Source organism: Crotalus tigris, unplaced genomic scaffold, assembly GCF_016545835.1.
Source record: "Crotalus tigris isolate CLP2741 ecotype Arizona unplaced genomic scaffold, ASM1654583v1 scf7180000017725.2566008, whole genome shotgun sequence".
Classification (NCBI taxonomy): domain Eukaryota; kingdom Metazoa; phylum Chordata; class Lepidosauria; order Squamata; family Viperidae; genus Crotalus; species Crotalus tigris.
This window is the reverse complement of record NW_024096593.1, coordinates 1868689-1884173: the sequence shown is the minus strand read 5'-3', so window position 1 is coordinate 1884173 and position 15485 is coordinate 1868689.

Genomic DNA, 15485 nt, shown 5'->3' with positions numbered 1-15485 from the left:
GTCTGGAGCTCTTTCTGGTCACTGCCTTGTCCATACATCTGGATCAGTTTGTCTCCGTCATCTGCTGTGCATCTGGTGCCCTGTCTGGTCACTGACTCCACCACTCAGCTGGATCAGCTCAACTCTGCCATCTTCTAGTGAGTCTGTAGCACGCTCTTGTCACTGACTTGTCCACCACCCATATCAGCTTGTCTTCACTTTGTGTTGGTGCATCTGCTGATCCCTGTGGTCCCTCGCTCAAGTACTTACCTAAATCAGCTCAACTCCTGTGTATCTGGAGCACCTTCTTGTCATTGGCTCAAAAGCTCAACTGGATCAGTTTTTCTCTGCTGGCTTCCAGTGTGTCTGGAGCACCCTGTGGTCACTGGCTTGAGCATTCATCAAGAACAGCTTATCTCTGCCCTCTTCCAATGTTTCTGGCACACCTTCTGTTCACTGGTTCACCCACTCACCTAGATAAGCTCATCTCTGCTGTCTGCCGGTGCGTCTGGTGCCCTCTTTGGTCATTGGCTCACACACTCATGTGGATCAGCTCATCTACACTGTATGCTCAAAAACTCACCTAGATTAGCTTGTCTCTGGTGTCTTCTGGTATGTCTAACACATCCTCTGGTCACTGGCCCTCCATTCACCCGGATCAGCATGTCTTTGCCATTGGCTGCTGCAACTGGCCATTCGTCTGCAAACTCATCTGGCCACTCGTCTGCACACTGGCTCGCTCACTCTCCTGAATCAGCTTGTCTCCAGTGTCTGCCATTTGTCTGGAGCCCTATCTAGTCACTGGCTCGCTCATGGATCAGCTCTTCTCCTGTGTCTGCCATTTGTCTGGAGCCCTCTTTGGTCACCGGCTGTCCCACTTGCCTGAATCAGTTTCTCTTTGTCATTTGGTGCTTATTGAACACCTGCTGGTCACTGGCTCACCCAATCACCCAGATAAGCTTGTCTCTGCTATCTGCCAGTATGTCTGATGCCCCCTCTATTCACTCGCTTGAGCACTCACTTAAATCAGTTTTTCTCCACTGTCTGCATTGCATCTGATATCCTGTCGTTACCGTTGCACCCACTGACATTATTCAGCTTGTCTCTGAAGTGTGCTGTGCATCTGGTGCCTTCTCTGGTTACTGGCTGAAAAACTCAGCTGGATCAGTTTTTCGCTGCTGGCTTCGTGTCTGGAGCATTCTGTGGTCATTGGCTTGAGCATTCACGGAGATCAGCTTGTCTCTGCCCTCTTCCAATGTTTCTGGTAAACCTTCTGTTCACTGGTTCACCCACTCACCTCGATAAGCTCATCTCTGCTGTCTGCCAGTGTGTCTGGTGCTCTCTCTGGTCATTGGCTCACACACTCATGTGGATCAGCTCATCTCCACTGTATGCTCAAAAACTCACCTAGATTAGCTTGTCTCTGGCATCTTCTGGTGCGTCTGTCACATCTTCTAGTCACTAGTCACATCTTCAGCATGTTTTTGTCATCGGCTGCTGCAACTGGCCATTCGTCTGCAAACTCATCTGGCCACTCGTCTGCACACTGGCTCGCTCACTCACCTGGATCACCTTGTCTCCAGTGTCTGCCATTTGTCTGGAGCCCTCTCTGGTCACTGGCTCGCTCATGGATCAGCTCTTCTGTGTCTGCACACTTGTCTGCACACTCGCTTGCCCACGTATCTGGATCAGCTCATCTCCATCATCTGTTGTGCATCTGGTGCCCTCTCTGGCCACTGGCTCACCCACTTGCTTGGATCAGTTTATCTTTTTCATCTGATGCGTATGGAACATCTGTTGGTCACTAGCTGACCCAATCACCCAGGTAAGCTTGTCTCTGCTATCCCCCTTTGTTCACTGGCTTAGCACTCACCTAGATCACTTTGTCACCACTGTCTGCTGGGCATATGGTGTCCTGTCGTCACTCACTCACCCATATCAGCTTGTCTTCACTTTGTGCTGGGGCATCTGGTGGCCCCTGTGGTTCCTGGCTCAAGCGCTTACCTAGATCAGCTCATCTCCCCTGTCTCCAAGTGCATCTGGAGCACCTTCTTGTCACTGGCTCAAAAACTCAGTTGGATCAGACTCCCCATTGACCCTCTAGGATGGACCCCTGAAATATTGTGATTGGCTCTATGTTCCAGGAGGCCATTCAGAGGGCTCATTCTCATGCAATGTCATGATAATCCATCAGCAGGGCATTTTTGTCTTTTCAAGACACTGAATCTAGTTTCTCATACATTGTGGTGGCCCCGAGTGTGACACAACATCCAGGCCTACATCACCTTTTTTGTATGGTGTATGCAGGCCAGGTCAGCGACAGGGCCCCCACCAAGTCTGCTTCAGCCCTTGTCAACACCTGAGAAACCCTGGGGAGCAGTGTCCATGGACGTCTTGATGGACTTGCCCATCTTCTGGCTTCAAAACAGTGTTTGTTGTGGTGGACATGCTGACCAAGATGGTGCATTTCATTCCTTGCTGTGGCTTGCCATCAGCCCATCCCACCATTCATATGTTCATCCAGCAGGTTTTCCAGCTGCACGGCTTCCCTAATAGGATCATTTCTGATAGAGGGGCTCAATTTACTACCCGTTTCTGAAAGGGGTTGTTGAAGGCCCTAGAAGTGCAAATCTCTCTGTCAGCGCATCATTTGCAAATGGCTGGCGGGACCGAGAAAGTAATTGGAATCCTAGAGCAATACTGGGATCTGGACAGACTTGAACACTGGGCACTAACTAATAAAATGAAATTCAATGGTGAAAAAAGCAAGGTTCTACATTTAGGCAAGAAAAACCAAATGCACAAGTACAGCATAGGTGGCACCATGCTCAGTAGTAGTAACTGTGAGAAGGACCTCGGAGTCCTAGTAGACAATCACCTAAATATGAGCCAGCAGTGTGCTGCAGCTGCCAAAAAGGCCAACATAGTGCTAGGCTGCATTAACAGAGGGATAGAATCAAGATCACGTGAAGTATTAATACCACTCTTCAATGCCTTGGTAAGGCCACACTTGGAATACTGCATCCAGTTTTGGTCACCACGATGTAAAAAAGATGTTGAGACTCTAGGAAGAGTACAGAGAAGAGCAACAAAGATGATTAGGGGACTGGAGGCTAAAACATATAAGGAACGGTTGCTAGAATTGGGTATGTCTAGTTTAACGAAGAGAAGGACAAGGGGGGACATGATAGCAGTATTCCAATATCTCAGGGGCTGCCATAAAGAAGAGGGAATTAAGCTATTTTCCAAAGCACCTGAAGGCAGGAGAAGAAGCAACGGGTGGAAACTAATCAAGGAGAGAAGCAACCTAGAACTAAGGAGAAGCTTCCTGACAGTGAGAACAATTAATCAGTGGAACAGCCTGCCTCCAGAAGCAGTAAATGCTCCAACACTGGAAGTTTTTAAGAAGAGACTGGACAGCCACTTGTCCGAAATGGTGGGAGATCAGGTATGGCTGTCAACCAGGAACCTTCTGTCAGACCAGCCTGCCAAGAAACTGGACCACCGGTAACTAGGACCATTCGGTTCATCTCTGTGCTCTTCCATTGTGTCTGAAGCACCTTCTGGTCACTATCCGAAATGGTGTAGGGTTTCCTGCCTGAGCAGGGGGTTGGACTAGATGACCTCCAAAGTCCCTTCCAACTTTACTACTATTACTATTACTTGTGCTGTTTTGTGAATCAGAACAGGACAATTGGGCAGATTATCTTACAGTAGCCAAGTTTTCATTTAACAACTCACAGCATACCTCCACACATGTGATACCATTCCTGGCTAATGTGGGCCATCATGCCCATTTTTTTCCCTTTTGCAGCTCGACTCGCCAGTTCCCTCAGCTAATGAATATCTGATCAAGTTACAGGCTATCCATCAATTGATGCGGCGACAATTAGATAAGGTGAAGGCAGATTACAAGAAAGTCGCCGATCGGTCAAAGCAAGATATGTCTACATTAATGGTGGGAGATCAGGTATGGCTGTCAACCAGGAACCTTCTGTCAGACCAGCCTGCCAAGAAACTGGACCACCGGTAACTAGGACCATTCGGTTCATCTCTGTGCTCTTCCATTGTGTCTGAAGCACCTTCTGGTCACTAACTCACCACTCATCTGGATCAGCTCATCTGCATTGTGTGCCAGTGTGTCTGATGTTCCCTCTGCTCAATGGCTTGCAAAGTCATCTACATCAGCTTGTCGCCTCTCTCTCCTGGTGCATATGGCACCCTGTCTTGTCACTGGCTTACCCATTTACCTATATCAGCTCACCTATCCTGCCTGCTTTCTGCATCTGGTGCCGCCTGTTGTCACTGGCTCACACATTCACTTGGATTAGCTTGTCTTTGCTATCTGCCATGTGTCTGGCAACCTGTCTGATCACTGGTTCACTCACTCACCTGGATCAGCTTGTCTCCGCCATCTGCTGTGCATCTGGTGCGCTCTCTGGTTGCTGGCTGACCCACCTATCTGGATCATCATCACTCCACAATCTGTCCTTCATCTGGAGTCTACTCTTTTCATGGCCACACCCACTCACCTAGATCACTTTGTTTTTGCCATCTGCCAGTGCCTCTGGCACCTCCTCTCGTCACTGGCTCGAGCATTCACCTAAGTCAACTTGTCTCTGCCATCTTAGGGTGTGTGATCGCTGGCTCAAGCATGTACCTATATCAGCTGGTCTCTGCTATCCTCCGATGCATCTGGTACACCTTTTGGTCACTGGTTCACCCATTCACCTAGATAACATCATCTCTGCTGTCTGCCAGTGTGTTTGGCACCCTCTCTGGTTACTGATTCATCCACTCACCTAGATCAGCTCATCTTTGCCCTCTTCTAGTATTTCTGGCACACCTTCTGATCACTGGTTCACCGATGCACTTAGATCAGCTCATCTCTGCTGTCTGCTGGTACATCTGGTGTCATTTCTGGTGACTGGCTGACACCCCCCCCCCCAGATCAGCTTTTCTCTGCCATCTGCCATGCATTTGGTGCCATTTCTAGTCACTGGCTCGGCCACTCACCTAGATCAGCTTGTCTTTGCTGTCTGCAATGCGTCTGGACCACCTTGTCTCTGCCGTCTTCCAGTGCAGTTCACACCCCCTCTTGTCACTGGCTCGCCCATTTACTGGATCAGCTCATCTCCGCTGTCTGCCATTGCATCTGGCATTTCTTCTGGTCACTGGCTTGCCCACTCACCTGGATAAACTGATAAGCCCTTCTTTCCTTCTCTCCTTCCTGGCTCTGTACTTTATACTCCCACCTCTCACTCTCTTCTTGCCTCCTCCTCTGCTTACTTTGCCTTATTCTCTGATGGTTTCTGCTGTCTCCCTCCACAAAATTCTTTAGTTGGGGAATGAGTCCTCCTGCCTTGTCTCAGTGAGCTGTATTTGGACTCCTAAGATCTTTCTAGCAGTACCACCTTCTAAGTGCTGTGGCCCAAAGTATCATATGTCAGTTTCAGCTTGGCTGAGAGGAATGGGAACTCATCAGGTCCAGGGGTCTCTGGGGCTGGTACCTTTTTCTCTAGTTCTGGCTGATGTGATGAATGCTCACTGCCTCTTCTGCATATTCCCTGAGGACTTCTCCCTGATCCTGAGCTTGAGAAACAAACTCTGGGGCTTCTGGCTTAAGTGCCCCTGGTCCCATATCCATCCCAATGTGCTCAGAGGCCACAACCATTTTATACAACTCCCTTACTCATTGCTGTTCTCCCCCTCCTCTTCCACAGATGGAGGAGGCTGTGTTCAGGTCACTGGTCCCCTCCATGCCAAGCAGGGTTTAGCCTGTGGTGCAGATTGTCAGGGGACTAGTACTGCTTCATTCAGAACAAAGAGATTATTTTGGTGCCATACCTTCAGTGTCCCTGCACTCTCCTCTGGGCAAATCTGGTACACTAGAAATCTGGGTAGCTTCTCATAGACAATATAAGGCTGGGAATTCCACCACTCTGCCAGCTTATGCTTCCTTGGAATGCCCAGATTTTGCAATAATACTTGGTTGCCGAGTTGCAAGTCCTGAATTCTCATCTTCAGGTCATAATTCCTTTTGTCTCTATGTTCTCAGGCCCCTGAAATGGCTTGAACCCTCTCATAGGCAGTCTTCAGATTCTTCCTCAACTGGTCCATGTAGCCCTGTACGAAGCAAGTGATGTGTAAACCAAGGAAACACAAAACACTATATTCACTGGCAGTTGGACCTCTCTTCCAAACTGCAATTGGATTGGGGAGTACCCAGTAGCATCATTTTTCATACTGTTGTATGCATGCACAATGGTGGAAATGTATTAGTGCAGCTTTCTTTCTGCAGTCAGCATCCTTAATATGTCAAGAATGTGGTTGAACCTCTCTGGCTGCAGGTCCCCTTGTAGATGATAGGGAGTGGTATGCAATTTCCGAATGCCCAGCAGATCAAGCAATTGCTCGATGAGCCTGCTCTCAAAATTTTTGCCTGATCAGAGTGAATAAAGAATTTCTCTACCAGTATCTTGGCTACCTTGGCAGCATTCTGGTCTTTCATTGGGGAGGCCTATGCATAGTGGGTGAAGTGATCAGTTACTACCACCAATACATTCCCCTGTCCACTGGTATCTGGTTCCGAACACCAGAAGTCAATGCAAAATAACTCTATGGGCCCTTGACTTTGCAGATGGCCCATTGGGGTGGTCTTGGGGAGGGGTATGGTCTTTTGCTGGATACAGCGCAAGCAGGACTGACAGTAATCCTCAACCTATACAAGGCCAGTAGAACTGATCTCCTACTAATTTGAAGGTCCTCTCTGTTCCCAAATGTCTATGCTCATCATGTAGCGCAATCAGCACCACTTCCCTATGTTTTTCAGGAAAAACAGCTGCCAACTTTCCTCGAGCCCATCTGAGGAACCCCTCTGATAAAACACCCCTCGGAGCTGTAATCAGTCCCAATCGGGGCCCTTTTGGGGACTCAGTGAACAGGGCCTCCCACTGATCACTTCCCAGAGTCCTCGCAGCCAGGTTGCATCTGCCTGATCCCTTTTCAAATCTTTCTTGATCAGAATAGGCAGACCTCCACCTCTCAGCTGGGTGGGGTTACAGTATAGCTTGTGGATACTCACAGCAGTGACTCCAACAGCCTCTACTCCTGCTGGGAGCATCCTAGACTAAGTGAAGTTCAAAAATTCTAAAGAATTCCTGGAAGCCTGGCATTCAAACAAATCAGCCATCAATAGGTACATACCAGGTTTTCCCGAAAATAAGACCTACCCCCAAAAATAAGCCCTAGTTAAGACCCCATTCGTCCCACTGTCTGGTTGTTTCAGGTGAGGCGAGACACACACGTAAAAATCAAGCTAAGGCAGGGAAGGGAGAGTGGAGCTGCTCCATGCGACCCAAACCTGCTTACCTCAACACTGCCGCAGCCAGGTCTTCCAGGCCCCAATATCTGTTGTGCTGCTTACAACCGCTTATAACAGCAGGCCATTGGTGTTTGTGGCAGGACACCTCATGGCGCATTGCACCAGTGCTGCTGCTCATGTGTGCCATGGCCCACCATACCACACGGCATCATGCCGCGAGCAGCAGCATCAGCGCGACTCACCACGTGGCCTCCTGCCATAAGTGGCAGCACCAGCACGATGTGCCATGTGGCCTCCTGCTGTGTTGGCCACAGAAAAAGTCAGGCAGCGGCATGATAAGTGTCTGGGCATGGGAGTCCTGGCTGCGGCGGTGTTGAAGTAAGCAGGTAAGACATCCCCTGAAAATAAGACCTCCCATAAAACATGGTATAAATATTTACATACCACTCAAAAGAAACAATCAAAAAGCTGAAAAAAGGAACCAATAAGACCAAAACACTTTCCTCTCCAACAATCAATACCCAAATAAGCAGAAATTGATACCAGACCAAGAATCAGTCAGTAAACAATACTCCAATCAAGGATGTATCAACTCATCCAAATGATCAAACTGTAAACAACAACCTAATCAAGGAATGACCAAGAAGAAAACAACACTTCCACCAATATTAACAGGGTAAGCCACTTTAAATAAAATGATAGCAATCCCCACTTGCTTCCAGCACTGATGATGTTACCTGGTTAGGTAATGAAATGTCTGCAAGAAAAACTCAGAGAGCACCAAGAGCTCCACAGTTCAACTCTGAGCTACAAATATTCTCTTTTATTGGAACTTATCAATGGAATGTATTAGATTTATTTATTAGACTCTTATCACAACACACAGGACACACAGGACAAAACCTCTATTTATACAGTAATATTACTGCAAGTATTACATCATAATGTATCACTTGGTGATTATGGTTTACTGAACTATACAATTCTCTGGATACACTAGAGGACACTGAGCTACCAACTGGCCAGATAGTTTGTGTAATGTATCCTGTAGATGGCTAATTTGTAACTCAGTGTTGAACCAACCATATCTTCAATGTGATAGAAACAGCTGTGGGTAGTTTATTGGCTTATTTATCTTGGCTGAAGTTTTCAGTATAGGCCCAAATCACTGAGCACACTTAGTGGCTTGCTTTATACATCACAATACACTGTTAATGAAATTTGTTTGGGTTGTCCTAGCAGGTTGAGTGAACCCAGTCATTTTAGTGTGTAAACCATGGCATATGGCTGAGAATGTTATACAGATCCAGCCAATTGTGTTTGTATGGGGAAAAAAAGTTAAATAAATCATATCTGCATGAACCTTTTCTGCTTGTTTTGGAGGTAGAAAGATTTTAATGAACAAAATAATTTATTTGGGTTTTTTGATATTCATTATACTGTTTCAAAACCACACAAAATCAGGATAATTTTTTATATTTTGGAAGGAAGGCAAAATGGGTGCCTTAGATTTCATGCTTAAGTAGATGATTTGCCCTTAGACCATCCCAGACAGGCCCAAACCTCTGGCCACACCCACTTGACAGGCACCCCATACAGAATTCAGAAAAGGTTTAAAATTATTCATCTCAAAAGTTTTGCTTCCCTGATTTAGCCTTTATTTTTCCTCTGTGGCCAAGCTTCTGTCAAATGGTAGCTCCTTAAATTAACAAGTTTCAAAAATCCCAGACTATTAGTATTTATGCATTTTTGCTATAGTTTATAGTTATACTTTTCAGAGTTGAAACTAAGAATTAAAAGTTAAAGCTTCATTGTTCATACTAATTCTTCTCCAGTTGTCTGGAATCTGTGTCTATAGCAATTAAAGACACGGGATAAAACAGTAATGTTGAAAGTTCTAGCTAGCATCAGCCAACTCCTAGGCTTCCAGAATCTTATGTTAATTTTTATCAAAATCTCAAAAACTGCAACCATGAACGTATCTTAACATACATAACATTAAATGCAAAATCATGATAACAGGTATGCCAAAGCCATACCTAGTTCCAGAAAACTGGTGTAATTAAACTATCTTGACATGCCACTATTTCCAGTACTCAAATGATATACACAGCAGCTGAGAAGCTACTTTAAAATTTGATTTTGTGTATATATGTTCATGTTCATCTAGAATGCTGCTGAGTGATAATTTTTCCTCACATTCAGCTTCACATTTCAGTTTGGCCACAGATGATATGGAAGAATAATGAATAATCAAAGAGGAAATTACATTTATCCTTTGGGATAAATGTATGTTTACAGAAGAGCAAACCAGAGGCAGCCTGGACCAAAAGGAAACGTTTCATTGCTCTCATATCAAGATTGTCTTGTATTTATTGACAATAGCAGGGCAAGATTAAAGAGCAATAGATTTCTGTATCTGCATTAGCCATTAGTGTCACTGTACTGTTGCCGGGCAACAAGTAATATGGAAAAGACAAAAATGTTCTAATTTGACTTTTTTTCATCTGGTACTCTCTAGATCACACGTGTCAAACTCGAGTGTCACGTGATGTGTTACGACGTGTCACAACTTTTTTTGCATTGCCACAGCTGGGGTGGGTGCAGCCTCCACATGATGCAACTGGCCCATGGGCTGGCAGTTTGACACCCCTGCTCTAGATGTATTGGACTACAACTTTTGTAGCCTCAGCAAATTCTGAAAAAACAAAAGGCTAATTCATCATCATGCTAAGCCACAAGTTAATTATGTTTTTTGGAATAAACCACATAAACCTGAATTGCTATTTACCTGGGTGAAGTTGATTCTGTAGTTGAGATTTATACATGCTTTGAAATAATAAAAAAAAAAAACCTGCAGCTCAGGTTTTAGATTTTGGTTGTGGTTTGTTCTCCAAGCTTGTTTCAGTATAATTTCTGAATGTTTCGTTACTAAACTAGATAACATCATCAGCAGGATTTTCTTGTCCTATTCTCTTTAGCTCATAAGCATCTTGTGTGCCAGTGTGGTCAGTTGGTCGTGCGACTGGTTGTTTGTTTGGAGTTATATTTGAATTCTGAGCAGCTGATTGGTTCTCTTGTTGATTGGCACTTCGAATGATCTGGTTTCTTACATATTGATATTTGAATCTAATCACTATGCTTGTTAATTGTTCCTTTGGTGAAATACCAGGCCTCAATAAATTCACATGTATGGCAGTTATTGGCATGCCCAATAATTTTTGTTCCTTCCCAAATTGGTGTTGTTTATTATCAAGGTGGTTTGAGATCAGGGATTTTTGGTCATGTTGTTTAACCAATCGCACAACCAACTGACCAGACAAGCACATAAGATGCTTATGAGCTAAAGAGAATAGGACAAGAAAATCCTGCTGATGTTACCTAGTTTGGTAACGAAACATTCAGAAATTATATTGAAACAAGCTTGGAGAACAAACCACAGCCAAAATTTATATATGCTGTCTGGTTTCCTTTAAGAGATGCTGCCTCATGCAGAATTATGCTTACAGTATTTTAATTTAAAAACAGATGAAGAGTTCCAAGAAACTTAAAAGGGTGCGATTATTTTAGACATTCTGGGTGCAATTATTTTAGAAATTCCACTGACTTAATATTAGTATTGTTTCTGTAATTTGTGGAGTTTTTTTCTTTTTGTGGGTAAGATAACTTAGGATTTATAAAATAACTGAATTCATCTGTTTTAAATTCAGGATTTTGCAAAGAAGAATTTTGCATCACCTTTGTTGAGATTCTAATTATTTGGGACTTTATTTTCATAGAAATAGTTCTGTTATTTATGTAATCCTATCTACTTTGGCTTTGATTAAATTATAATGCTAGGTTACAAAATCAAATTATTCACAGATCTTTGGGCTAATGAAAACGGAAATAAAAATAAGGATAGACAGGATAGACACACTTTTGACTTTTTAACAGCTGAAATTCATTGTTTCAAAACATGGGGGGATTAGCCATAACTTGTTGTTCCTTTTTTTTTTTTAAAGACCTTTGGGAATGCATAAATTGAAGAGCCTTGAAAGGAACATAAATTCATGAGCATTGTATATAAGAAGAACCAAGTTCCAAAAAATTGTCCCATCCCACCTTCTGTCCCCTTGACACAGCTAACTTTCCAGTGATATATTTTATCATTGTTACATTTACAGTATTTTCTCCAGTCTGATTTTCTCCAGTCTAATATGTGTTCCCCATTCTATTCAGAAAGAATAGAATCAATGAAGGAAAGAATATATAAAGCTGTACCTCAGATCATGAATTCTTAAAACACAAAGATTGTAAGTTGAATGAATGAATGCCTATCCACCAAGGCAGCTGAAAGGCAGGCAGGTTTCTTGAACAAAGGGCTCTCTAGATGTGCAGGAGAACTGTTAAAAGTCCAACATATTTGAAGGATACCACATTGGGAAGGAAGATACAAACTGTATTAACTTGAGTGTTCAGAGGACAATTTTAGGAGGTCACTCATCTATCAAGAGTCTTCAACAAGAAATACTTTTGAGTTGAATGTTTTATATAAAAACAGTATTTCTTCAATGTCAACTTCAAACAGTGTGAAGTCAAAATATTTGTTATCTCAGTACAGCCAACGATTGAAAATCCCATTATCTAAGCTGTGTACTATTTTTGTAGGAAAGGCAGGATATAAGATTCAGGTTTTCCCAGATAAGTGCAGTGAACTTGTCCATACCTACTGTTGGGTAGATACATTTATAATATAATAATGCAATGCAATGCAATATAACATTTAAAATAGATAAGCATCTGCCACTTAAGATACCAGATTTAACAACTGTCAATAAGAAAGATTAAAAAAAAGTCCAGACAACAGACATGGCAGTACCTGTAGATAGCACCATCAAATAACATCAAATAACATCTGCCTATCCCAGGTCTTTGGAAATGATTCAGTAGGTGGATAAAAATGCCAAATCCATTCTAAACATCTGTCTGACTGTGCCACCTGACTCCCAATGATTCTGAGTGGTTTCAGTAACAGTAATCAGTTCCTACTTTTAGACTGATCTCTCTCTCACATATACCCCAATATACACAGAGACCCATTTGCTTCCTAATATTAGCTAACTTACTCTGGTGGATGAGGTTTGTGTACTCTGGTAGGAGTGGAGGGGGTGACCCAACCTCATGTAGAACCATCCAATCTTTTATTTCCAAAAGCAGCAGCATAGGAGGTGGAGCCGCTCTCATATTCCTGGGTGTGTTGCGTCCAGGTTTTGCCTGCAAGACATTTGATCTCTTCAATACTTTCAGGAGAAAGAGGGCTGAATGGCACAGGCAATCTGGGTGCCAAAAACAGATACTTGGCCATGAAAAGTTTCTGTTCAGTCAGTAATAATTTCACACAACCTTTAACACCTCTTTCCACACTCCTGCCAATAGCCTCTTGTGGACTGGCCTACAAAATCCTGCAGAGGACGGAAAGGGGAAAGCATACTCTGTACCTGTTCATAAATGTTGCTAAGCAACAACTTGACAGATCATAAGCATTGTGAACATCATAAAAGGCTAAAAGGCAGGGCAAGTTAAAGGTCTAGTCATATTTTGCCTGTTGGCTTAAGAGTAAGTCCCATCATGTTAAATAGGACTTCAAGATTTAATCAGTGCATCTGGAAAAGTACAATTTCACTCTAACTTTTCATGTCAGTATACATGGCATTGTTAGTTCATTTGGAGTTGTCGCTCTCCAAGTTCATACCTTGCATCAAACTACACTTGATTTGTTTGTTGAATAAACCACGAGTAGCTGAATTCATGTAACGCATATTTATAAATGTGCAATTTCTTTATCCGTACATCATGTACATTAAAACTCAATAAACATTATGAACATTATCTTACCACAAAAATAGGAATGAGGATCAAACATGATAATTTATAAATCCAAACTGGCCAGACACTGTGACAGTAAGAGCAGAAAAGCATCAATATTTCTCTGCCATAAATGTGGCTGTGATGTGCTTGTTTAAGTGACCCATCCTTTCACATTCCTGGAGACTGCTCTGACTTGTTCAGTTTTTCAAAGATAAATCACGCATATATACTTCAGCTTGGCAACTTCTGGGTAGAATCTGGTGACTGGGATGACATCCTGAAAAATCATCTAGGATGCATTTGACCCACTGGATGCCAAGAAAGTGGAGAACTACTTCTACAACATGAGTTCTAGATTTCTGCCCCTCTTGGCCCTATTCAAGTTGTGTGAGAGGAGCCTGAAAGAGGAATCAAAGAGCTTGGGAATATTTCTTCATGGGAGAGGGTGATGCCCCTCTTCTTAAAGGGAGCAATAGGATGTCCGTTCCCAAGTCATCCCTGGATGTGGCAATTCTGAAGAAATTAGTTGGGATTTGGCTTTAGAGGGCCTTGAAATAAAATGCAAAAGGGCAGGGAAGGTTGAAGGGCTAATCACATTTTGCACATTGGCTTAAGAGTAAACTATCTAAATCCTTGTGAATCTTGTATGAGGCCTGAGCTTGTGACTAAAACTCAATAGTGATTCTTGTGGATAATCTGTGATGGAACCTTGAAAGTCTTGTTAGATCTCTCAGTGGCTTTGGATATCATCAGTCATGGTCTCTTTCTGGACTGCCTGCAAATGTGAAGACTGTTTTATAGTGTTTCTGCTCCTTCCTAACTGCAAAACCGGTTTTGGGAACCAGTGGCTTATGTGCTCCAAAATGAACTTAGATTGGAATATGACTAGAATCAATGCACCTAGAAAGCCACAGAATTATCTATTGGCGTTTATGTTCAGACTATTCTTTCACTAGCCCAAATGTATTAGATTATAATTTTAACACCCCAAAGCATATGGAACAATCCAGTCTGGTGAATACCAGTTATCTAACGTTCTTCATCTCCATTTCTGGATATGAGACAGAATCTCTGCAAGAGCAGAAGTGCTGCAACAAGATCAGGTCTTAATTCTGTTGCCACCTTGGAACATTATCTTATACACATGTTTATTCTTAATGCTTACTTACAGAAGATATATGTATCTTCTTCCTCTCCTCACCATTTAACCTTAAGTGTTTTGAGTATTTGGAAATAGAAAACAAGTTTGTTATTCCTTGTTTTTGTCTTAGTGCTAGAAAAGCAGATGGGATGGTAGTCTATATAATGAGTGATATTTATTAACTAATATATAGAAAAATGATCATGAGGTTGATTTGAAAAGAAAAATAAGTATTTTTTTTTAAAAAAATCTCATAGCAAATAAATAAGCAACAATTAAACATACTGTTTGTGGCTAACATACAAATAATTAGCCATAGCCAGTACAAGCTATTAAACAAGAATTGATTAATTTCAACAATACAGCCAGTAAATCAATTAAGAGCAAAATGCACTGTCATGGAAAACATCCTATTTCAGCCCATGAATTTCAACTTCCTGTAGCAAAGATTTGAAAATATCAGGTAGGGATCCTTTTCTTAAGATGTTTCTCAGGCACACGAATTCCAGTGACTTCCCCTAATCCTACCTATCTCCACTTCTTAAGTAATTCTAGTTCCATCCAAAAGGAGGGGAGATATAGCTTATACTCCTTGTTTTATGAACAATGCACCGTCCAATTATTTGTGGTAGAATTTTTAAAAAGGTACATGTAAGGAGTAATAACATTCAAACATGCATGAAGACCTGTTGAAATAAAACTTTAGAATATCTGAAAATTGTAATTTTGCATTTGGAATGTGTTCTACATTCTTATTGCTTGAAATAACTCTGGGGGTTTTAAAAATATAACATGTAACAAAATATATTCTTCTCTACATTGAAGATACAGAATTGAGCAAACTCAAGATATCATCATGAAGCAGCTTTTGCATATAGATAGTCCTCGACTTACAACAGTTTGTTTAGTGATGGTTCGAAGTTACAATGGCACTGAAAAAAAGTGACTTATGACCATTTTTCACACTTGCAACTATCACAGCATCCCCATGGTCATCTAATCAAAATTCAGATGCTTGGCAACAGACTCATATTTATGACGGTTGCAGTGTCCTGGATTCATGTGATCACCTTTTGTGACCTTCTCACAAGCCAAGTCAATGAGAGAGCCAGATTAACTTAAACAACTGTGTTACTAATTTAACAACTGCAGTGATTCACTTAATAAATGAGGCAAGAAATGTAGTAAAAG